A 26,227-nucleotide genomic window follows, 5' to 3' on the forward strand; every position below is an offset into this window, starting at 1 on the left:
AAGGATCATCTAAGTCATCAGAATCAGGGAGAGAGGAAGTTTGTTGGAAGCATACACGACAATTTTTATGTAATTTTGGGGTTTGGGATAAAGCCAAAAAGACCCAAACATATGGGACCTCTGAGTCCTTTCCAAGGTTCCAGCAAAATGAGTCTAGTTGTAAAATAATATTCCAATCCAGCGTCCCATTAAGAGGCCAATTTAAATTATTGGGAGCTTATACAGAACCCAAGCTGTATTACAAAAGAAAATCATATGCTTCTTTTTGAGAGATTGTGGGTCAAAATGGGATCACTATTTAAGAACGCAACTTAAGGGTGAGTCAGATGGAATTGAAACAGGAATTGAACCCATGCTGGGTTTTGATAAAGGGCTATAAGAGCCCTGAGGCATTCCTGAGGGATTTAGACCTTCCTTTTCTCTTTGTCTCACTTCATTCAGAGGCATCCCACCAGGGATAATGCATCTGCCGTTGCCTGGATGACCAGTCCAGACATGCCCTTGTTTCAGTGGTCAGACCTAACATGGAGGAGAACTCACCCTTTATATGGGATGTTGTGATGAGCTGTGATGAAGCGGAATCCAAAATTGGGTCCACTTAGGGTGCAGTGTATATACTGCTCAGGTGATGGGTGCCCCAAAATCTCACAAATCACCAATAAAGAACTTATTTATGTAACCAAACACCACCTATTCCCTAATAACCTATGGAAATAAAAAGTTTGTTTAAAAAAAATTAACTGCTGAATCCCAAGCACCTAGAAAAGTGGAAGCATATAAAAGATGCTTAATAAATATTTGTTTAATTAAAAAAAACAATGGGTCTGCAATCAGTGATCAGTAGAGTATGTCTGTGCAGAGTTCATATGGCTGCTGCTTGTTTCCAAGGCATGGTTTACAGGATAATGAGAGAAAGGGGACTTGCCATCCTGACAGGCAATAGCGAATTTGTTCTTTTGTCTTCACCTTCAGGTAACACCAGGAAGTGCCCTAGGCCAGAAACCCTCAATTGCCAAAGAGTACTCCAGCTGCTTCACTGGCAGTCCAAAAACAGAATGCAGTCTGGCCAGTCTCTTACCCCTAAGGACAACAACAGACAGGAATCCCTTCTCTGGGGCCTCAAGATCCCACTGAAGAGTGGCCTAGGCCAGGAACCTTCAGTTCCCAAGAGTAAAGAATTAGACCACTGAGGGGAGCTGGAAGGAAAAAAGAAGGCAGAAATGCCAGTAAAGTCCCCATATGGGCCACCAAGACGCCGGCCCCAGCATCAGAAAGTGGTCAACTGTCGGGTTTGCAAAAATTTACCAATAGCCGGGTGCAGTGGTTCACACCTCTAATCACAGCACTTTGGGAGGCCGAGGCAGGTGGATCACTTGAGGTCAGGGGTTCCAAACCAACCTGGCAAACATGGTGAGACCCGATCTCTACTAAAAATACAAAAATTAGCCGGGCATGGTGGCGGGCTCAAGGAGAATCACTTGAACCCAGGAGGCAGATGTTGCAGTGAGCGGAGATCACGCCACTGCAATCCAACCTGGGTGACACAGTGAGACTTCACCTCAAAAAAAAAAAGAAAAGAAAAAAAATTACCGATAACTGTATAGGTTTGAAAATAGAAAGTTTTATTAGGAAGGAAGAATGCTGCAGAAGAGTGCAGTGGGGCGCCACAGCAAGAAGGAACCGAGTGTGCCCAGGTTGATTTTTCCTTAGTGATATTTATGGACATTAAAGTAGGAGCTAAAGGGTCATTTGCACGATAAATGATTACCTTTGCAGACATTTTAATGCCTTAATGTTGGCAAGGGTTGCACAATGAGTTTTGGCATGCATGCATTTCAGAAATGCATAGAAATTCTAGTTACCAGGTGACCTTTGCTCTCCTCAATTGATTGGTTGGGGTAAGGGGATGAAATCATCAGGATGCGGAAAATGCATTCCTCCCTGAGTCAGCTTCTTACTGGGCCCTCTAGACCATCTGGCATCCATAGTTCTGTTGGTATGCAGAATCGAAAGAAGTAGCCCAAACAGAAGGTGTATCATCTCACAATGGCTTAGATTTTATCCACAGAACAGAAAAAGGACAGTCTTGTGAGAAGAACCACACTATCCTGGGGTAGTAAGTAGCAACTAGCTACAAAGAAATAGGCCAAACTGGCTTAATGACTGCTGCTGTGAGCCTCATTAGATTTTTTCCCTTAATTGATTTTATAAAATTCTCCTAGAAATTGTTTTCTGATGGGGCCAGGTGCAGCGGCTCATGCCTGTAATCCCAGCACTTTGGGAGGCCAAGGCAGGTGGCTCACCTGAGGTCAGGAGTTCGAAACCAGCCTGGCCAACATGGTGAAATCCCGTCTCTACTAAAAATACAAAAATTAGCTGGGCGTGGTAGTGCATACCTATAATCCCAGCTACTTGGAAGGCTAGGGCAGAAGAATCACTTGAACCCAGGAGGCAGAGGTTGCAGTGAACTGAGATCGTGCCACTGCACTTCATCCTGGGCAACAGAGTGAGACTCCATCTTAAAAAAAAAAAAAAGAAAGAAATGGTTTTATGATGAAGAAAAAATAAAGAGAGCAATAAGAAATAAAAGAAAGCAATAGGGGCCAAGGGAAAACTTGCCCTTTGAACATTCACTGAAAATCAATTGATAAAAGGTAGATTAATAGGAGAAAAAGAATACAAATGTATTACTATGCACAAGAGTCTTCCAAAATACAAGATATCACAGAAACGCAAGATGATTGGTGCTTTTATACCATCTTTAGGTCACACAAAGAATAGGGGATTGGATCATGGCAAAACAGATTATGGGTGGCACAGAAAAGGATGCCTGACTGGCAAAGGTGCTCTTGTTAGGCAGATGAAACTTCACAGATAGCAGCCCTCAGAGAGAAAAAATGCTGAAAGTAACTTTCATTTTTAAAAAATGGTAAAGGTGTCCAACTCAAAGTTAATCTTTCTTAGATTCAAACAGGAGAGGGACCTCAGAAAAGGCTTGTCAGTGTCAACGCAGATTGCCTCTTGATAAAAGAAAAACTTCACCTGAGTTAAATTTAAAGGAGATTCATTGAGCAATGAATGAGTTGCGAAATGGGCAGCCCCCAGAATCACAGCAGATTCACAGATACTCCAGGGGTGTCTCGTGGTCAGAGCAAATTTATAGACAAAAAAAGGTAAAGTGACGTACAGGAATTGGAAGTGAGGTACAGAAACAGTGAGATTGGTTACAGCTCGGCGTTTGCTTTATTTGAAGGCAGTTTGAACATTCAGCAGTCTATGAGTGGTTGAAGCATGGCCGCTGGGATTGGCCAACACTCAGGTACTGTTACAGGTGCATACTATTAAGTAAGGTTTCAATTTTGTCTGACTATTAAGCTAGGTTACAGTTCATCTATAAGTACTCAAATATAGAAGTGCAGAGGCCTTCTCAGGGCATATTTAGTTTGCTTTAACACCCTACAGATATAAATCTCCCCCGTAAAATATAGCTTTTCAGCTGTTTTTGTATTTCCAGCCCTTTTGAATAGTCATCATGAAATATGTCAGAGAAGTATGTTTTGGGGTAAAAAATATTTTGGTTTCCTTCAAAACAAATTTCTAAATTCTGCCATGAAAGAGAAACATTGCTACACATCTTTTAGAAATTAAAAGGACTTAGTGCATATTAGAAACAACTTCATGCCAACAAATAGACATTTTAGACAAAATGGAAAATTTTTTAGAAATACACAAAGTACTAAAACTCACTCAAGAAAAAATAGAAAATGTGAATCAGCCAGGCACAGTGGCTCACGCCTGTAATCCCAGCACTTTGGGAGGCTGAGGCAGGTGGATCACGAGGTCAGGAGATTGAGACCATCCTGGCTAACACCGTGAAACCCCGTCTCTACTAAAAATACAAAAAAAATTAGCCGGATGTGGTGGCGGGCGCCTGTAGTCCCAGCTACTTGGGAGGCTGAGGCAGGAGAATGGTGTGAACCCAGGAGGCGGAGCTTGCAGTGAGCTGAGATCGCTCCACTGAACTCCAGCCTGGGCGACAGAGCAAGATTCCGTCTCAAAAAAAAAAAAGAAAAGAAAAGAAAATGTGAATGAATTTATAACAAGTAAAGACACTGAGTTAATAACTAAAAATATTCCCACAATGTAAAGCTCAGGCTCAGGTGACCTCACCAGTGAATTCTATCAAATAAAATAGAGACAATACAAATACTTCACAAATTCTTTCAGAAACCAGAGAAGAAAGGAACACTTCCATACTCAATCTCTGAGGCCAGGATTTCCTTGATAGCAAAGCCAAACAAAAACATAACAAACCACAGACAAATATCCCTCATAAATATGTGTTACAAATACTCTTAATAAAAGATCGGCACATCAAATCCAGTAACATATAAAAAGGGTTATACACCATGACCTAGTGGGATTTATGTCATAAACACAAAATGGTTTAACATCTGAATATCAACTAACGCAATACACAAAGGACAAAATATATAATACAAAAAGGATGAAAGCAATGTTGATCTCACTAGAGATGGTAAAAAGAAAATACAATTTCAGGACCTTCCAAATTTTTTAGGTCATGGAGAAATGTTAAGCCCTGGAAACTGACACCAGGTAACAAGGCTGTTTTTCTTCTCTGGTGCATAATTGTTGCTTTCTGATCTTTGTGTTGGTATTTTATATGTTAACTTGACCCTTTACTCTTTAGTCAAATAGAGTATATGACATTGGAAAATAGAGACCCTTGTGATTGTTACCTATTTATAGAATGTTAAGAAATCCCTTTAGAGTATAATCAATAGTAGCCAATCAAATCTTATATCTGTATATTGCCCTTTGTATGGAAAATGTAACTCTGTTCAGCACCTCCCTTTTTGCCTGTATAAATTATCTTCATCTTCCTTCACACTAGGAGCACTGTTTACCATTCTTTGGCATAGGTCTGCTCCCCAGATGGTCAACCTCACACTTTGCACTTAAATAAATACTTTTAACTGGCTCCTGTGCCTTTTGATTATTTTAGGCTGACAATACAGAAAATTAATTTTTTAAAACCCAATGCATGTGAAGATTAAAAGAACTCAAAATGTAGGAATACAGTAGCAAAGACATTGAATCTACCTAAGTGTTCATCAGTGGCAGATTGGATAAAGAAAATGTGGTACCTATATACCATGGAATACCATGCAGCCATAAAAAAGAAAAAATTCACGTCCTTTGCACCAGCTTCTACTTCTAGGGAGGCCTCAGGAAACTTACAATCATGGTAGAAGGTGAAAGGAAAGTAGGCGCATCTCATATGGCTGGAGCAGGAGGTGGGAGGGAGGTGTTACACAGACTTTAAAACAACCAGATGTCATGAGAAGCTATCATGAGAACAGCACCAAACGGGATGGTGCTAAACCACTCATGAAGAATTCACCCCCATGATCCAACATTGGGGATTAGAATTCAACATGAGATTTGATGGGGACACAGAATCAAACCATATCACTAGAATATATAAATAACTCATACAACAAAATAATAAGAAAACAGCCAAATTTTAAAATGGGCAAAACATGGTAAAAGAAATCAGCTGCAAAACTCTAATATTGTATACTTTATTAAATAAAATATCAAGGAGTGGCAAACTTTTAGACAATGAAAGAGACTTATGGTTGTTTAGCCATGGAGATAGAGGAGGAAGGAAACTAACTACAATTGGGAGCAAGAGAATTTGGAAGGATGATAAAAATGTTCTAAAATTGAATTGTGATGATGGTTTAAAAAACTTCATAAATTTATTAAAAATAGAAAAAGAATATTCTGATAGTTTATGAGAATGTAAGAAATAAATGGAGTTAGACAATAAATCAATCTAGACCTACACAAGGACAGTGAGGAATGTTTGGAAAAAAATTATTTTTCCTATATTCTATAATGTTTTCCTCAACAAGTTCAGAATGTGACCCAGAAATTCTCAACATTCTTCAAAATACAATTTTAGATTTTTCAATGATGAATTCACCTAAAACCACATTGATACAGTTATATTTATATAAATGAAAATGTGCTGTTTATGGTGACCTTGAATTAAAAGTGCAAAATCAAAGAAGAATTCATGGATTTTAAAAAATGATGTATGCTTCTTTTCTCTATGGCAGTTTATAGATTTCTAATTTGAAATATCATAGGATATCAAGCTAATATCTAATTGGAAGTAAATCTTGCTCATAAACAAGTTATTGCTTCTTGCATTTTATCCATCTGAGCTCTGCATTTCTTTGGCACCAGAACTTATCACTGGTTAAAACACACACATACACACAGGACTGCATACTCACATCAGTCAATTTCCTCACATTGGTAATAGTCCAGATATTTAATTTGTTTTATTCATTCTATGTACCATATGCAAAGAAGCTACATTTACATCAAAATTGCAATTCAAAGAGGCATACACAATGTAAAATGACCAATTTTTCTCAATTAGATTGTCAAAAAAAGGAACAGAGGTTAGTTTTTATTGTTAGTTAAATTCCAAAACAACCACTTATTTTAAAATAATCTTTGGCAGGCTTGATTGTGCACTCGGAAATAGCTTTGTGCATTGAAATAAAATTAGATGCTGCCTTCTTTTCACTCAGGTGGAAGAATTAGGGAAATTTAAATTGTGCCAAAATTAACAGGGAATTTAAAACATCCATAGTAGATTTTTTATATCCAGCTAGGAAGCCAATCTATCCCTAAGACCCAAAAATAAATCAAAACACTTCCCCAAATCATAATTATTTTTGACAATAAGTTGTCAAGCTATAAGACTGGATAATTATGAAAATTCACAGTGATTATATAACAAACTGAAGTAAGAAGCTATGTTTAAATTTTTTAAAAATGCAACAGGCCCAGGAAGACAAAGCATTGTCCTCTTGTGCTTTAAGATAGGAAGAGATTGGAACCGAGGCCTTAGAAAGACTGATAGGAAATCCAAGGAAATGGGATGTAAATGTAATATTTTCTAACAAGCAAAAGTTTACACAAGTTGGAGTTCTAGGGAAGACCTCTCCTGTAATTTGTTATGGCAAATTGCACTAGGACTTCTGAATGACTTCCATGTCATTCATACGTCCTCAAATTTGAAAAACTGCCAAACAAAAATCGATCATTTTTGTTTAATTTTTATATCCAAGTACTGAATGAGCACCAAATAAAGTTATTTAATCTAGAGCCAAAAATGTGTAAATGGTTGTCTTATCTTCAAGCCAAACTTGTTCTCAGTTGTATTCATAAGCATTAGAACTATTCATTAAGACTACCTTCAAAAGAGGCAAAAAAGGTCATTATGCAATGATAAAAAATATCATTTTAGTAAGAAGATATAACAATTATAAGCATATATGCACCCAACATCAGAGTAATCAGATATATAAAGCAAATATTATATCTTAAGAGATAGACTCCACTACCATAATAGTTGAAGACTTCAACACTCTGCTCTCAGCAACAGACAGATCATCTAGACAGAATATCAACAAAGACACATTGGATTTCTAGGCAAGTATAGGCACAGAATTAATATTTTTAAAAAGAGAGACATTGGATTTCAACTTCACTTTAGACCAAATGGTCCTAGCAGACATTAATGTAACATTTTATCAAATAGTTAAAGAATACACATCGTTCTCATCAGAACATTGAACATTCTCCAGGATGCACTACATATTATGCCACAAAACAAGTCTCAACAAATTTACAAGAATTGAAATCATATCAAGTATCTTTTCTGACCCCAATATAATAAAACTACATATCAATAACTAGAAGAACTTTCCAAACTGTGCAGATACATGAAAATTAAGCAACATGCTCCCAAATGACCACTGAGTCAATGAGGAAATTAAGAAGAAAAAATATCTTGAAACAAATGAAAATAAAAACACAACATACCAAAACCTATGGAATACAGCAAAGTAGTATTAAGAGGGATGTTTATAGCAATAAATGCTTACATCAATAGAGTTTTAAAAGTGGATATAACCTAAATGTCTGTCAGCTGATGAATGGATACACAAAATGTGGTATATCTATACAATGAAATATTATTTGGCAATAAATAGGAATGAAGTGTTGACACATGCAACATGAATGAATCTTGAAGAAATTTTGCTAAGTGAAAGAAGCCAGTCACAAAATATCATAGATTGCATGATTCCATTTATATGAAATGTTCAGAACAGGCAAATCTATAGAGTCAGAAAGTAGATTAGTGTTTGCCTCGGACTTGTGAGTATGCAAAAAAATGGCCTATGACTGCTAAAAGGGTACAGGACTTCTTTTTGTTATGATGAAAATATCCTAAACTTGATGATGGTTATGGGTTCACAATATTGTGAATATAGTGAAAAGCATTGAATTGTACAATTTAAATGGGTGAAATGTATTATTCTATGATCTGAATGTTTGGGTCACTCCCCAAAATTCACATGTGAAAATCCTAACCCCTACGGTGCTGGTATTAGCAGATGGGGCCTTTTGGAAAGTGACTAGGTAATGAGGGCAGAGTCATCATGAATAGGATTAGTGCCTTATAAAGTAGGCCCAGGGGAGCTCCTTGGCCCCTTCAGCCATGTGAGGTTACAATGAGAAGACATCCACTTATGAAAGAAGCAGGCCCTAACTAGACAATAAATTGGCTGGCTCATTGATCTTGAACTTCTAAGCCTCCAGAACTATGAGAATACTTTTTTTTTTAGTAGATTAGCTTCTCAGTCTAAAGTATTGTCTTACAGTAGCCCCAGTAGATTTAGATATATGGTACACATTGAGGACCCTTTATCCAAAATGCTTGGGGCCAGAGCATTTCAGATTTAAGATTATTTTGGATTTCAGAATATTTGCAATATACTTATGGTTGAACATGCCTAATCTGAAAATAAGAGAAATCCAAAATTTGAAGTGCTCCAATGAGCATTTCCTTTGAGTGCCATGGCAGCACTTACAAAGTTTTTGAATATTTTGAATTTTGGTTTTTTGGATTAGGAATACTCAATCTGTATGTGGGTTAATTCTTAACCAAGCTGTTTAAAAGTATTCTAAACTTCAGCCTATTCATTCATTTGACATATTTTAAGGCTCCCATTTTCCAAATACTGGTTAGTCTATGGGAATACAGAATGACAATCTATGCCCCATTACATGTTCAATTAATGAGAGAAACAGAAAAGCAAAGCATCACATTTATTCTTGTGAAAGGAAGATACATCATAAATGTTGTGATCCAGCAAGCAGAGAGTGCAGTTGGAACACAAGAGAACTCAATACACTTAATCCAGCTTGGGGATGACAGGTCAGGGACACAGCTTCCTAAACAGGGAAACATCTACATGGGGCCCACAGCATGCTGAAGATAAGAAAGACAGAAAAGGTTTATCAAAGAATTAGAGGATGTTGTCCAAAGACAGGAAGAAATGACACTGCAAGACTCGTTCTGAAGACTGGATATGCCTAGGACAGTAGGTTCAAAGATATGAAGGGTGACACATGAGGACTGAGATAGAGTTGGGAATATATTACAATAGATTTTGTATACCAGCATACATTTGTATTACAATAAATTTTGTACTAACTAGTAGGCAATATAAAAATCACTGTTTGGTTTGGATTTGGAGAAAAGAGAAATGATAGGGTCTGCATTTTTAGAATATCATTGTTTGCAAAATCTATAGATTTTGACATATAAGATAAATTTGAAAGACAACATACACTGCAATCCAACTAAGGCAATGGTAAGGGAGACCAAGGGAAAAGGATAGGTCTGAAAGATGTTTATAAGATGGAATTGATTTGATGTGCCAAACGATTACATATAACTATTAAGGATGAGGAAGGAATTGGGATTATCCCCGCGTTTCTGACTTTGGAACTACATTTGCTTGTGATGCCCTTTCATCATGATAATGGCTATTGGAAGAAGGTTAAATTAGGAAGAATGGGAAAATGAAGTTTAGCTGAGGACTTACTGTGATTAAAGTGCCTGAGGAATGTCATAGTGGATATGTCCAGAAATCAGGAGAATATAAGGAAATGGAAATCAGGAGAAAGATCTTTCAAGAGAAATGAATGTGAGAATTGTCATGACATACAGCTATTGAACTTAGGAACTGGAAAAACATTGATAGAAAGGTTATACCAAGAAAGCACAGAAAAAAACCCAATTTAAGGCTTAAATACTCAGCTCTTGCACTCATTATTTCTGTACTAGGAGCAAGGCAAGATAATGCCCTGAACTTCAGGTTGCTTTTCTCTAAAATAAGCCTCATAAAGAAAGAAATTAGGTAAGTAAACTATGTATAACTATTGGTATAGTGCCCAACACATAAATGCTAGTTCATTTCTTCTTTTCCCTTTATATAGTGAGCATTCATTCATTCAATTAATACTTTTGAGCTTTACAATGTGCCAGCAATGTTCTAGGTGGGTATTAAAACTGATAGATAGTTGCTACCTCCTTATAGCCACGGTGATGGGAAGGTAAATTAGGTGGGTGAATTAGCATCCTAAGCAATAGTGATTTGACCTATGGGTACCATAAGGGACCCAGGCAGGGCTGATAACATCCTGGAATTGATAAATAGATCTTTGGGGAAAAAAAGTTTCCATTTTCATTTCATTTTCTAAGCTGAGACTGCCAGTTAACATCTTGGCCACCTGGAGGCAGTTCCATCTGATTTGTGAGAGTGTTACCTTACAAGATTGCCCAGAGATGGGTAGAGAGAATTGGTGATATCACTTGAGCTGACAGAACCTATCATAGCTGAAGTGCGGCCATGACTGGACTTCTTAGTTAAATCAGGCAATATATCCTGCCACTACATATTTTTTGCTTTGGGTAATTTCATTGACTTATATCGCTTGCAACTGAAAGAGCTCTGACTAATATAACTTTCTGAGCTCCCATAAAGGTAGTTTGTCCTCTGAAGCCTTTTGTCTATAGGAAGATTATGGGCATCAAAGGCATTCTACCCTTTAGAACAGATCTCTCAAGGGTAAATACAATTCCTGATTACCTTAAGACGTGGCCTCATGTATCCAGAAGCTACTGAATATGGAATTGTTTGACACACCATCGAGTGTTTACAGTGGGTCAGGAGCCAAATACTATGTCATATAGCAGGATAACATTCTCTACTTTTAGAAACTTACAGCAAAATATGAAAAAGAATAAATACTTTTGGGAGACCAGCAAGAAAAAATGCTACGAAGAAAGTTTTAGCACTTAGATTGAGATACTAACCTCCTCTTTATGAAATATTTTTTCTGTAAAGATTGACTTTGCAGTCATGACATCAACCCATCTAACAATCATCTATGACATGGAATAAAGTACAAATGGAGCAATTCACAGTTCAGAAAACATACAAACATAGGCAGGTGAACATTTTATGACGGCAGCATTGCTTTTTGTGAAGCACAAGCTTTGGTATAAGAAAAGTCCATCTAGAATTGTGAAAAGAAAATATTTCTAATTATTGACCCAAAACACACATCTTCAGAGGCTTCACTTGCAAAGAGCTATCAAATGTGCAATTTTATAAGATGTCTTTTTTTCTTTCTAAAGGTATTTATTCATTTGCTCTTCACATAAATAGTGCAAGTTCATCGTGGAAAAATTGTAAAAGATATACAAAGCCAAATAATATTTAGTCATCCAAACAAACTTAGTTAACCATTATTATTAGTTTGGTGGTGGTGCTTGTGATGGGATATCTGTATGTATTTACATAAACTGATCCTGCTTTTATTATTTAGTAATATATCATGAAGATTTTAACATCTTTACATATAAATATATGTAGTTCACATACTTATATAAATAACTATATAGTACTCTAACCTACAATATCTACATAGTATTCCAGGGTACAAATGCTTTATAATTTATTTAACATGTCTCCAAATATTAGACTTTTAACTGTTTTCCTAAAATTAAATATCAATGGACCAAAAGTAAACAAGTTTTTTAAAAGCTTTTTATATAGTTTGTCATATTGTCCTTCATAAAACCTGTAACATTTTACATTCCCACTCATTAACAAGCAGGGGAAAGCTTGTTTGCTCATATTCCAGCATTATTCTTTTTAAAATTATCACAAGTAATTTTTTTTTTTTTTAAACGGAGTCTCACTCTGTCACCCAGGCTGGAGTGTAGTGGTGCGATCTCGCCTCGCTGCAACCTCCGCCTTCCATGCTCAAGTGATTCTTGTGTCTCAGCCTCCCCAGTAACTGGGATTACAGGTGCCCACCACCACACCTAGCTAATATTTGTATTTTTAGTAAAGACAGGGCTTTCACCATGTTGGCCAGGCTGGTCTCGAACTCCTGGCCTCAAGTGATCCACCAGCTTTGACCTCCTAAAGTGCTGGGATTACAGGCATGAGCCACTGCACCCAGCCAAAATTATTGCAAGTAATTTCTGAATTGAAAATACTGATATGAAATAAACATGTAAATAAAAGTGTATAAGTACGGTAATGTTAATGTTCTGTGGAAATAGAGTTGATTCTTTAGAAAATAATGAAAAATTAAGCTGAAGAGAAAAGCTATAATAAAAACATAATTTTATAGGAAGTTGTGTTCTTGTAAATCATTTTTCCATGAGTAACATCAGTTCTTCTTCAGGATTATGTCAAATAGATGTGCTTTAAATGAATTATAATTGAAAACAAAATTGTTTACAAGGCCAAAGTTTCTCATGTGTACCATTAGAACTTCTATCAAATTCATATTTTTACTGTTAAAGGGTGCCTTTAGAACATAAAGATCCATAGACTGGTACAAATAAATAAAGAAATCTATAGCTTTTTGAAGAAAAATTGGAATTTGATTAGTTTCAATAACAGTGGCTTGGCATGAAAAGTTTGTAAGGAGCGGGGTGGAGAAAGAAGGCAGAATAGAAGCCTTACACTATTTGTACCTTCCACAGGCACATCAAATTTTAACAACTATCTGCACACAGAAAAGAACCAAAACTCAAGAGCGCAATCACAGTACCTGGTTTTAACATCAGATTATTGAAAGAGGCATTGAGGAGGGTTGGAGATAGTCTCTAAATGCCAATGCCACCCTTTTGCCATTCACCAGCAGAAGTGGTGCAGAGAGAAACATCTGTACTTTGGAAAGGGAGAGCAGTTACTAGGAGACATTACATTGAACACAGTGTTGCCCTTTCACAGCAGAGGGTAAAACCGTGCTGGACTCAGCCAGTGCCCATGCACTGAGAGAGCATGTGGACTAGACCTAGCCAGAGGGGAATTGCCCATCCCATTGATCAGAACTCAAGTTTCTCAGCAAGCCTTCCCACTGTGGGGCCAAAGTGCTCTGGGATCCTAGGTAAACTTGAAAGGCAGCCTAGGCCTCAAAGACTGCAATTTCTTGGCAACTTCTAGTGCTGGGCTGGCCTGACAGCCTGTAAACTAAAGTGGCACATAACCTTTGAAGACAGCAGCCAAGGCAGCTAAAGAAGTGCTTGTGCCATCTCTCCCCCAACCCCAGACAGTGCAGCCAACAACAACAAAAGTGTATCTTTCCTTTGCTTAAAGGGTGGAGAGTGAAGAGTAAAGAGGATTTTGTTGTGCATCTTAGACACATGCTCAGCTACAACAGGATAGGGCACCAGGCAGAGTTGTGAGGCCCCCATTCCAGGCACTAGCTCCTGGACATTTTGGGACATACCCTGGGCCAAAAGAAAACCCATTGCCTTGAAGGAAAACAAAACCAGTCCTGGAAGGATTCATCACCTGCTGACCAAAGCCCCTTGGACCCCCCCAAAAAAGCAGTGATGCCCAGATTGTATTCTATGGGCCTTGGCAGTGAGACATACAGGTGCAACTCAGCACATTCCCAGCTGTGGTACCTGTGGTGAAAGAATTTTTCTGTTTGAGAAAAGCAGAGGGAAAAGTAAAAGGATTTTTGTCTTGCACTTTAGGTACCAACTCAGCCACAGTGGGGTAGAGCAACAAGCAGGCTCTTGGGTTCACTGAGTCCAGGCCTAGGCTCTTAGACAGTATTTCTGGACCTGCCCTGGGCCAGAGGGGAACCCACTTCCCTGAAGGGTGAGTCCCAGGTCAGGCACCATTCACCACAAGCCAACTGAAGAACATTTGAGCCTTAAGTGAACATGGACAGTGGACTGGCAGAACCCCCCACACCCATGAGCTGATGGTGGTGGTGCCCACAGGAAGAGTCTACTCTGCCTTTTGAAAGGGGAGGGAAGAATGGAAAGGACTTTATATTTTGGTTTGAGTGCCAGCTTAGCCACAGTAGAAAAGAATATCTGGCAAATTTCTAAGGTATTTTTACTTCAATCCCTGGCTCCCAGGCAACATCTTTGGACTTGCCTGGGGCCTCAGGGAACTCACCACCCTAAAAAGAAGGACACAGACCTAGCTGTTTTTGCCACCTGCTGATTGTAAAGCCTTAGGGCTTTGAGTGAACATAGGCAGTAGCCAGGTAACCAGGTAATTATTACAGTGGGCCTTGGGCAAGGCAAGTGCTGTGCTGGCTTCAGGTCTGACACAGCACAGTCCCACTGGTGGTGGCCATAGGAGTTCTTGCATCACCATACCCCCATTTTCAGCTGGCTCAGCACAGAGAGAAAGAGACTTCATTTGTTAGACAGAAGATGAGAAAAAAGAACAAGAGTGTCTGCTTAGTAATCTAGATAATTCTTCTGTATCTTATCCAAGACCACCAAGGCAGTGCCTTATGAGTCTGCAAAACCACAGTGCTGTTTGGTTTGGAGCCCAGGTCCTTTTGAATACCTGCACAGCCTTCTCAATAAGACTGGGCACAAACAAGCCCATCTGGGAAGGCTACAATAAATACCTAACTCTTCAATGCCCAGGCACTGAAGAACATCTATAAGCATCAAGATCATCCAGGAAAATGTAACCTCACCAAATGAACTAAATAAGCCACCAGGAACCAATCCTAGAGAAACGGAGATACACAACCTTTCAGACATAGAATTCAAAATAGCTGTGTTGAGGATACTCAAAGAAATACAAGATAACACAGAGAAGGAACTCAGAATTCTATCAGATAAGTTTAACAAAGAGATTGAAATAATTCAAAAGAATCAAGCAGAAATTCTAGAGGTGAAAAATGCAACTGACATTCTAAAGAATGCATCAGAATCACTTAATAGCAGAATTGTTCAAGCAGAAGAAATAATTAGTGAGCTTGAAGGTAGGCTATTTGGAAATAGATAGATGAGACAGAAGAAAAAAGAAAAAACAATGAAGTATGCCTATAAGATCTACAAAAGAGCCTCAAAAGGGCAAATCTGAGAGTTACTGGCCTTAAAGAAGAGGTAGAGAAAGAGATAGGGGTGGAAAGTTTATTCAAAGGAATAATAAGGGAACTTCCCAAACCTAGACAAAGATATCAATATCCAAATATAAGACTACAGAACACCAAGCAGATTTAACCCAATAAAGACTACCTCAAGTCATTTAACAATCAAACTCCCAAAGGTCAATGATAATGAAAGGATCCTAAAAGCAGCAAGATAAAAGAAATGAATAACATAAAACGGAGCACCAATAAATCTGGCAGCAGACTTTTAAGTGGAAACCTTACAGGTCAGGAGAGAGTGGCATAACATATTTAAAGCACTGAAGGAAAAAAAGCTTTTATCCTAGACTAGTGTACCTGGTGAAAGTATCCTTCAAGCATGAAAGAGAAATAAAGACCGTCCTTCCAAGACAAATAAAATTTGAGGGATTTTTATCAAATCCAGACTTTTTCTACAAAAAATACTAAAGGGGTTTCTTCAAACTGAAAAAAAAAAGATGTTTATGAGCAATAAGAAATCATCTGAAGGTACAACTCACTGATAATTGTAAGCACACAGAAAAGCACAGACTGTTATAACACTGTCATGGTGTGTAAACTACTCTTATCAGATGCAGAAAATATAAACAATGAACTAATAAGAAATAATAACTACAACTTTCCAAGTCCTAGACAGTACAATAAGACATAAATAGGAACAAAAAAGTTTAAAAGTGGGGGGATGAAGTTAAAGTGTAGAGTTTCCATTAGTTTTCTTTTTGCATGTTTGTTTGTTTATGCAATGAGTGTTAAGTTGGCATCAGTTTAAAATAATGGGTTACAAGATAGTATTTGCAAACCTCATGGTAACCTCAATTTGAAACACATATTAACAAAATGGAGACACAAAAATAAAAAGAAATTAAATCATACCACCAGAGAAAATTACCTTTACTAAAAGGATGACAGGAAAGAAAAAAGAAAGACCTCAAAACAAATTTTAAAATGGCAAGAGTAAGCCTCCACATATCAGTAAAAACATTAAATGTAAATTGACTAAATCTTCAATCAAAAGACACAGAGTGGCTGAATGGATTAAAAAACAAGACCCATTGTTCTGTTGCCTACAAGAAACACACTTCACCTATAAAGATACACGTCGACTGAAAATGAAGGGAAGGAAAAAGATGTTCCATGCCAATAGAAACCAAAAGAGCAGGAGAAGCTATACTTAGACGAAATAGATTTTAAGACAAAAACTGTAAGAGAAGACAAAGAAGGTCATTATATAGGGATAAAGGGGTCAATCCCATAACTGGATATAATGACTGTGAATATATGCACCTAACACTGGAGCATATATTTAGGTGCTCCATATGTAAATATAATATATAAAGCAAATATTATTAAAGGTGAAGAAAGAGCTAGACCTCAATACAATAATAGCTGGAGATATCAAAATCCCACTTTCAGCATTGGGCAGATTTCCCAGACAGAAACTCAATAAAGAAGCACTGGACTTAGAGCAAATGAACCTAATAAATATTTACAGACTATTTCATCCAAAGGTTGCAGAATACAATACACATTTTTCTCCTTAGCACATGGATCATTCTCAAGGACAGATTACATGTTAGATCACAAAACAAGTCTTAAAACATTTAAATAAATTGGAATAATATCAAGCATCTTCTCTGACTACAATGGAATAAAACTAGAAATCAACAACAAGAGGTATTTTGGAAATTATACAAACACATAGAAATTAAACAACACGCTCCTGAATGACTAGTGAGTCAATTAAGAAATTTGAAAATGACAATGAAAACACAGCATAGAAAAGCAAGAGCCAACCAAATCCAAAATTAATAGAAGAAAATAAATAACAAAGATCAGAGAAGAAATAAATGAGATTGATATGAAGAAAACAATACAAAAGATCAATGGGACAAAAAGGGTTTTTTTTAAAGACAAACAAAATTGACAAGCCTTTAGCCCAACTAAGACAAAAAGGGAGAAGACACAAATAAATAAAATCAGAGATGAAAAAGGAGATATTACAACCGATACTTCAGAAATTCAAAGGATCATCAGTGGCTACTATGAGCAACCATATGCCATTAAATTGGAAAATCTACAGAAAATAGTTAAATTCCTAGACACATACAACCTACCAAGATTTAACCAGGAAGAAATCCAAAACCTAAACAGACCAATAACAAGTAACAGGATGGAAGCCATAATGGTCTCCTAATAAAGATTCCAAAACCTGATGGAGTCACTGGTGAATTCTACAGATATTTAAAGAAGAACTAGTACCAATCCTACTCAAACTACTCTGAAAAGTAGAGAGAGAAGGAGGGAATACTTCCAAGCTTATTATATGAGACCATGATTACCTTGATACCAAAACAAGCCAAAGACACATCAAACAAACTACATGCATATATCTCTGATGAATACTGATGCAAAAATCCTCAACAAAATACTAGCAAACCGAATTCAACAATTTATTAAAAACATCGTTCATCATGACCAATTAGGATTTATCCTAGGGATGCTAGGATGGGTTAACATATGCAAATCAATCAATGTGATAAATCATATCAACAAAATGAAGGATAAAAACCATACGATCATTTCAACTGATGCTGAAAAAGCTTTGGATAAAATTCAACATCACTTCATGCTTAAAATCCTCACAAAACTGAGGATTGAAGGAACATACCTCAACATAATAAAAGCCATATATGACAGACTCATAGCTAGTATCATACTGAATAAGAAAAAACCTGAAAGCCTTTCCTATAAGATCTGGAACATGACAAGGACGCCCACTGTCACCAATGTTATTCATCATAGTACTGGAAGTCCTAGCTAGAGTAATCAGACAAGAGAAAGACAAAAAGACATCAAAATTGGAAAGGAAGAAGTCAAATTAACTTTGTTTGAAGAATATATGATCTTATAGTTGGAAAAAACCTAGACTCCACTAAAAATCAATTAGAACTGATGAACAAATTCAGTAAAGTTGCAGGATACAAGATAAAAATATAAAAATCAGTAGCATTTCTATATGCCAACACTGAACAATGTGAAAAATAAATAAAAAAGTAATGCCACTTACAACAGCAATACATAAAATTAAATACCTAGGAGTTAACTTAAAGATGCAAGAGATCTCTACAATTAAAACTATAGACCCATGACGGAAGAAATTGAAAAGGACACAAAAATATGGATGAAAACTCCATGTTCATGGATTGGATGAATCAATATTGTTAAAATGTCCATACTACCCAAAGCAATCTACAGATTCAATGCAATTCCTATAAAAATAATGATATTCTTCACAGAAGTAGATACAGCAATTCTAAAATTTATGTGGAACCACAAAAGATCCAGAATAGCCAAAGCCATCCTGAGCAATAAGAACAAAATTAGAGAAATGACATAACCTGACTCCAAATTATACCACACAGCTACAGTAACCAAAACAGCATGGTACTGACATAAAAACAGACACATAAACCAAGGGAATAGAATGGAAAACCCAGAAACAAATCCATACACCTATGGTGAACTCATTTTTGACAGGTGCCAAGAACATACATTGGAGAAAGGACAGTTTCTTCAGTAAATGGTTCTGGGAATACAGGGTATACAGGGTATCCATGTGCAGAACAATGAAACTGGACCCCTATCTCTCGCCATATATGAAAATCAAATAAAAATGTTTAAAAGACTTAAATCTAAGACCTCAAGCTATGAAACTACTACAAGAAAACAATAAGGAAACTCTCCAGGATACTGATCTAAACAAAAAATTTTTGAGTCATAGCCCACAAGCACAGGCAACCAAAGGAAAGATGGACAAATAGGATGACATCCAGTTAAAAAGCTTCTACACAGTGAAGGAAACAATCAACGAAGTGAGGACACAATTCACAGAATGGGAGAAAGTGTTTCAACTACCCATCTGACAAGGATTAATAACATGAAAAGAAGCTCAAACAACTCTATAGGAAAAACTAATAATCCAATCAAAAACGGGAAAAATATTTGAATAGTAGACATCCAAATGGCAAACAGGCATGTGAAAATGTGCTCAACATCATTGATCATGAGAGAAATGCAAATCAGAACTACAATGAGATATTATCTCACCTACCTGAGTTAAAATGGCTTACATTCAAAAGACAGGCAATCACAAATGCTGGAGACAATGTGGAGAAAAGGGAACCATGTACATTGTTGGTAATGTAAGTTATTACAACCACTTGGAAGAACAGTTTGGAGTTTCCTCAAAAAACTAAAAACAGAGCTACCATATGATCCAGCAATACCACTGCTGGGTATATACCACAGGAAAGGAAATCAGAATATTGAAGAGATATCTGAACTCTCATGTTTTTTGCAGCACTGTTCACAATATCCAAGATTATGAAGCAACTTAAGTGTCCATCAATAGGTAAATGGTTAAAGAAAATGTCTTACTCATACACAATTGAGTACTATTCAGCCATAAAAAAGAGTGAGATCCTGTCATTTGCAACCTGAATGGAACTGGAGGTCATTATGTTAAGTAAAATAAGCCAGGCACAGAAAAACAAACACCACATGTTCCCACTTATTTGTGGAATTTAAAAATCAAAACAATTGAACACATGGAGTTAGAGAATAGGAGGGGGGTTACCAGAGGCTGGGAAGGGCAGTATGAGGTGTGGGGAAGGTGGGGGTGCTTAATGGGTACAAAAAAATGGTTTGAAAAAATTAATAATACCCAGTATTTGATGACACAAAAGGGTAACAATAGTCAAAATAATTTAATTGTATATTTAAAAATAATTAAAAGTGTATAATGGTTTGTAACACAATGAACACATTCTTGAGGAGACGAATACACCATTTTCCATGGTGTTACTATTACACATTGCATGCCTATATCAAAACCTCTCATGTACCCCATAAATATGTACACCTCCTATGTACCCACAAAAATTAAAAATAAAAAACCTGCTTAAGAAAGTTTGCAAAGCCTGTTAAAGTACAGCAGATAATGAGAAAATGTTTCACAGTATGACTTTTGTTTTAATGATGACTCTCCTTATAAATAAATTATTTTATATTAACCTTTATCATTTAGTTGTGGCCATTAATCCACATTTTATTTGTCATGTTTTAATACAATTTTACAGATTTGAAAAAAATAATTATATTTATAGAGGATATATTGATTATGATAGTATTTCCAAAGTATATCACAATATCACAAGACACTCCACTTATAAAAGGATTTTGTGTTCAAAGTACGTTTGAAAAACACTGTTTATAATGTCCCTCCTCTTTGAGATATGAAATATAGACTAGTAAATTAAAAGCTCTGAGAAGTCGTATAAATAAAAAATCCTGTTGTATTGTGTTTTAGTATCTCCCAAACTTTCCAGGCAGATTATACATCATGCTCTCCTCTGTGTTCCTAGTATCTATCTATTTATCTATCTATCTATATAGCTAGAGAGAGAGAGAGACAATCTACATCAAATATATATAGAGATATATGCAACCTATATAAAATATAAATATATAATATAAATATATATATGTGTGTGTAATATTTTAAAATAATATTTGCAATAGTTTCTTCAGATTTTAAAATAAGAATTATATTAGCTTAATAAAAAGAACTGGAATACTCTCTGAAATAGTTTATATACTGATATGGTTTGGCTCTGTGTCCCCACCCAAATTTCATCTCAGATTGTATCCTTAGAATCCCCACATTTTGAAGGAGGGACCTGGTGGGAGGTGATTGGATCATGGGGGCAGTTTCCCCCATGCTGTTCTCGTGATAGCGAGTGAGTTCTCATGAGAGCTGATGGTTTTACAAGTGGTGGTTTCCCCTGCTCTTTGCTCTCCTGTCATCTTGTGAAGAAGGTGCCTGCTTCCTCTTCTGCCATGATTGTAAGTTTCCTAAGACCTCCCCAGCCAGGCTGAACTGTGAGTCAATTAAACCTCTTTCCTTTAGAAATTACCCAGTGTCAGGAAAGTTCTTTATAGTAGTTGAAAATTGACTAATACATATAGCATGGAAATTATCTTGAAAGTTCGAAAAAAAATTATAATAAAGCTATCCGGTGCCACCATTTAAAAAAAATCAAGTAGCCTTTTAAAAAGTTTTAAAATGTTCCTCCATTGTGATTAGACCACTCTTTCTACATCTTGAGTTAGTTTTTATATTATTGTTAAGAAATCCTTGGATTTCAACTTTTCTTTACTTAAAACTCTATGCACACTGTTCCATTTTTTTCTGATATCTAATGTTAGAAAGGAAAATTTAAAGGGCAATCTGATTTCACTACATATAGATAATTTGATTTTTTGTATGCATGTGTTTTTTTTTATCTTTGTAAGGAAAAAGTGTTGCTTGAATGTCTCTAATTATGAATCTTTTTTCATTGATTCCTTTTTTGTATACAAGAGGATGTGTCACTTGATTAACACATACCAGTATTTTTTTAATTCAAGCAAATTTTCTTCAGTTATACCTTTAATTATTCTTCATTTGAATGAGTGGATCTGAATTCTTCCTTAGAAACACCACTTACCTCTACTTTGGATCTCTAATTCTAGCCTTCTCTATTATTAATTGTGTAGACTCATCTCCTTATCATTTTCCTCTGTAGAATCTCAAAAACTTTTCTGAGTCTTTAAATTTCTTCTACGCATCAGTGATTTCATTTTCCCAGGTTTAATTAAGATATACTTAACACATATGCTCCACAAATATGCATGACAAAGCCTATTTAATTGTGCTATACAATTTTAATTTGGGGGACTCATTAATTTCTTATCTCCATTAACTTCATTGGGATTTCAGCTTTTGTCTTTGTTGATTACACTTTTTCTTTAAACTACAGTCTGTACTTCTTCTGGCTTCATGCATTACATTTAGAAGACAATTATTTTTTCACTAAATTTCCTTCACTGGCTTTTTTGAGGGGTGTTAATTTTTTCTTACTGAGCCACTCTCATATAGTGAGTAGAGAAGCCAGAATTACTGTTTACTGAGAGAGAGAGCAAAAAATTATTCTTGAGTTAATCATTCAGCCTCAAATAAAATAATGTGACATATGTGATTTGCTTCAAAATAATAAAAAAGTGGAAAATCAGTTGTAGATAAAATAAGATTGCCTAAGACGTGACAATTGTTGAGGCTGAAAAGGGAAACATAGGTGTTCATAATACCATCTATTTCTACAAATGTTATATTTTTCATAATAAAAGGTTTAAAAGAATCCATCAGTGATAGTTAATTTTATGTGTCAACTTGCCTGGGCCATGGGGTATCTAGTTATTTGGTCAAATATAATTCTGGGTGTTTCTGTGAAGGTTTATCTTAATCTGTTTTGTGTGGTTATAAAGATATACCTGAGAATCAGTAATTTATATTAAAAAAAAGAGAGAGATTTACTGAGCTCATGGCTTGACAGGCTGAACAAGAAGCATGGTGCCAGCATCTGCTCAGATTCTGGTAAGAGATTTTGTGCTGCATCAAAACATGGTGGAGAAGGCGAAAGGGAATGCAAGCAAACGCAAAGGCAGACCAAATCCCATGGGTATCTTGGCTTCACAACAACCCACTCTCATGAGAACTAATCCATTTCCCAAGAACCAGTCCAGTCTCAAAAGCAAGAACTCACTCACTACTGCCAGAATAGCACCAAGCCATTTATGAGGGACCCACTCTCCCTGACACAAACACCTTCAAATAGGCCTCACCCCAAAACCCCGCCACACTGGGGCTCACATTTCAACATGAGATTTGGTGGAGACAAACAAACCATATCCAAACCATAGAAGAATGTTTGAGATGAAATTAATCTTTACATTAGTAGACTAAGTAAAGCAGATTGCCCTTCATAATGTAGATGGGCCTCATTCAATCCGTTAAAGGCCTGGAAACAACAAAAATTTGACCCTTCCATGATTAAGAGAGAATTCTACCCGACTGACAGCCTTCAAACTGATTCATTGGCTTTTTGTGTGTCTTCAGGCTCAAACTGAAATGTTAGCCATTCCTGGGCCATGAGCCTGCCAGACTTCAAACTGGAACTACACCGTCAGCTCTCCTGAGCTTCCAGCACGTTTACATGCTTATTGCAGATCTTGAGACTTGTAAACTTCCATAATCACGAGCCAATCAATTTCATGTAATAAAACTCTACCTTTCTCTCTCTCTCTCTCTGTATATATATGTATACACACATACACACTACATATACACACACACACACACACACAAACACTTTTTTTTTTCTGGAGAACTCTGACTAATTCATCATACAGGCTAACTGATTAGATTTCTAATAGGGTAAAATCTCAGACCCTTCACAGTCCTGACTTAACAGTCGTAGGCAACACAGGGATTTAATGAGATCCTATTAGGTCTGTATCAGTGGCCTCTAAAGTGTCCTGTAAAAGACTATCTATTGTGGTGTGTGAACAAATATTAAAATTCCTATTTATAATCATTTTTTCTCATCCCTTTTAATTTCATTATTTTAGGTTTTATAATTTATGTAATACATAGGGGGAGTAACAGGTTAATCATTTCAAAAATACATCTATTAAGAGTTCACACTCAATTTTTTTAATCAGTGGGGTAGATGCTCAAAAAAAAGCTTATAAAGCATTGCCCTAATTTATAGAAGTTGGATTTGCTTATTTTCCTGTTGTATCATTCTCAAATTATCTTTCCATCTAGTCTCTAGAAGCCTAAAATCTCTAGTCATAATTTTGAATTCATTTACTGAATAAGGCTGAATAAAATAGATGGTGTAGGAAGGATGATACTGAAAGACACAAACACTAATTGACCCTTCAGCTTCTGTTAGTTCAGCAGACCGAAATGCTGTGCTCTGAGGAATCTAGGCACAGAGCTATATATGGCATAATGTATAGAAGAGAAGGGAAAGAAGGTTCAGAAACCCGAGGACCTTTTCTGGAAGGCAACTTACGTTTGGTTCTTGACAAGACAGGTCTCTGAGGCTCCTGAGGACACAGATAAGCTGTCTTGGGTTGACCACTAAAGCAAAGAGTCTCAGAGGGAAGGAATAATTGACCAGACTGAAACTTTGCTCATGTCACAGTTGACTAACACCAGCTGTGGAAAGAAGATGGAAGCCACAGGAAGAGGCAGTAATTCTTTAATTTTAGTAACATCTAATAAGTTATTATTTGCCATAAAAGTCATTGTTGGGAGATAATTATCCATGAACAGCTTACATGGTCCAGGTCCTCTGAGCAAAAAACAGCCTTGGAAGCTAAAGACAGCATCTCTCTCCATATTAGAGGATAGAATTATTTCTTGGCCACTGTGATAGAAATAGCGAGCATCTTTCTCCCAGACACATTCTAGAACAGTAAAGCCCCCCTACTCTGTGCACAGAGAGGATGTGCTTAGATTCTGGAGCAAAGATGAGATCAAGAGATAGAGATTGAGAGAGAGAGAGAGAGAGAGAGAGAGAGAGAGAGAGAGAGAGAGAGAAAGGTCATCAGCAGTCCTACTTAAGATCCGAGTTCCTAAACTTCTACCTCCACCTTTCTACTGTGTATGCAGGTAGCATCTGGTCTTCAATGCATCGTTCTGTGGGGACTGGAGCTCAGGGAACCAACACAAGATATTGCCCTGGCTGCTATTTTGCCATGAATAATAAACTCTGACTCAGCAACCTCATGTTTTTCATTAGTCAATGTGTGTAAAACTGTGTCAGGCTAACTGATTAGATTTCTAATAGGGTAAAATCTCAGACCCTTCACAGTCCTGACGTAACAGTCATAGGCAACATAGGGACTTAATGAATTAATGAAGCTACCCAAGAAGTCTACTTTCAATTAGTTTTGATTTAGCTGTGCAAAGGAAGATTTTTTTCAGTAGTAATTATCTTTACCCTGTCTATTTAAGTAAAATTGTCCTAATCAATACACTTCTGAATAGTATCCAACTGTTCATTTCAATTCTGTAATGTAAGGTGGTATTATAAGTCCTGCATAGTCCTTTGTAATTCCATCACTCTTTTATTTCAACCATCCAAAAATAACAGTATTTAAAAATTAACAATAAAATATATCAATATGCCAAGCACTATGAAGGACTCTGGGGACAATCAATAGCCAAGAAGACAAAGAGGATGTTTCTCCTCATGTTAAACAAGTATGATTGGTGTTATGAAGAAAAGAAGGAGAGAGGGAAAAGGATTTTAAAATGTTCCAAGCAGAGGCAAGAGCAAGTAAGTGTGAAGTCTCTAGGGAAGTAGCATGGAGGAAGGAAGGTACTTCCGAGGCACTAAAAGGTACCCAACCCCACCTAGGTAGACGGAACATGGAAATGGGTACAGGTAAGCTGCAGGGGAAGGAAAAGGACAGATCATGGATCCTTAAAAAAAGCCATATTAGGAACTTAGATATTTTGATTCAAGAAACATGAAAAAAACTTTGTAGAATCCTAAGATGGTAAGATACATAAAGAGATTTAAAGTTTTAATATTCTACCCTGTATGTTAGAGAATGATTTAGATGTTCACAAAACAAATGCAGAGAAAACCATTAAACAGCTCTGATGTGCACCATGGATAATGAAAATACAGCATATTTGAAAGAAGGGAAGTTCAGAACTAGGATAGACTGAGTCTGTGATTCATGGTTTGTAGAGTGGGAGACAGAGTTAAATCAAAGATGATCCCCAACTTTCAAACTTTGGAATCATTTACTGATGTTCTTAAACATCATGCCCCCTTTCTAGCGTCCATAACCTTGCACCAGAATTCCCACCACAGTATCCTCACACTGCCTTCCTGCATTTCTGAGATTAGTCACTGCCATGCCCTTTCTCTATGACTGAACACCC

This window comes from Pan paniscus, chromosome 1 (assembly GCF_029289425.2).
Source record: "Pan paniscus chromosome 1, NHGRI_mPanPan1-v2.0_pri, whole genome shotgun sequence".
Lineage (NCBI taxonomy): Eukaryota > Metazoa > Chordata > Mammalia > Primates > Hominidae > Pan > Pan paniscus.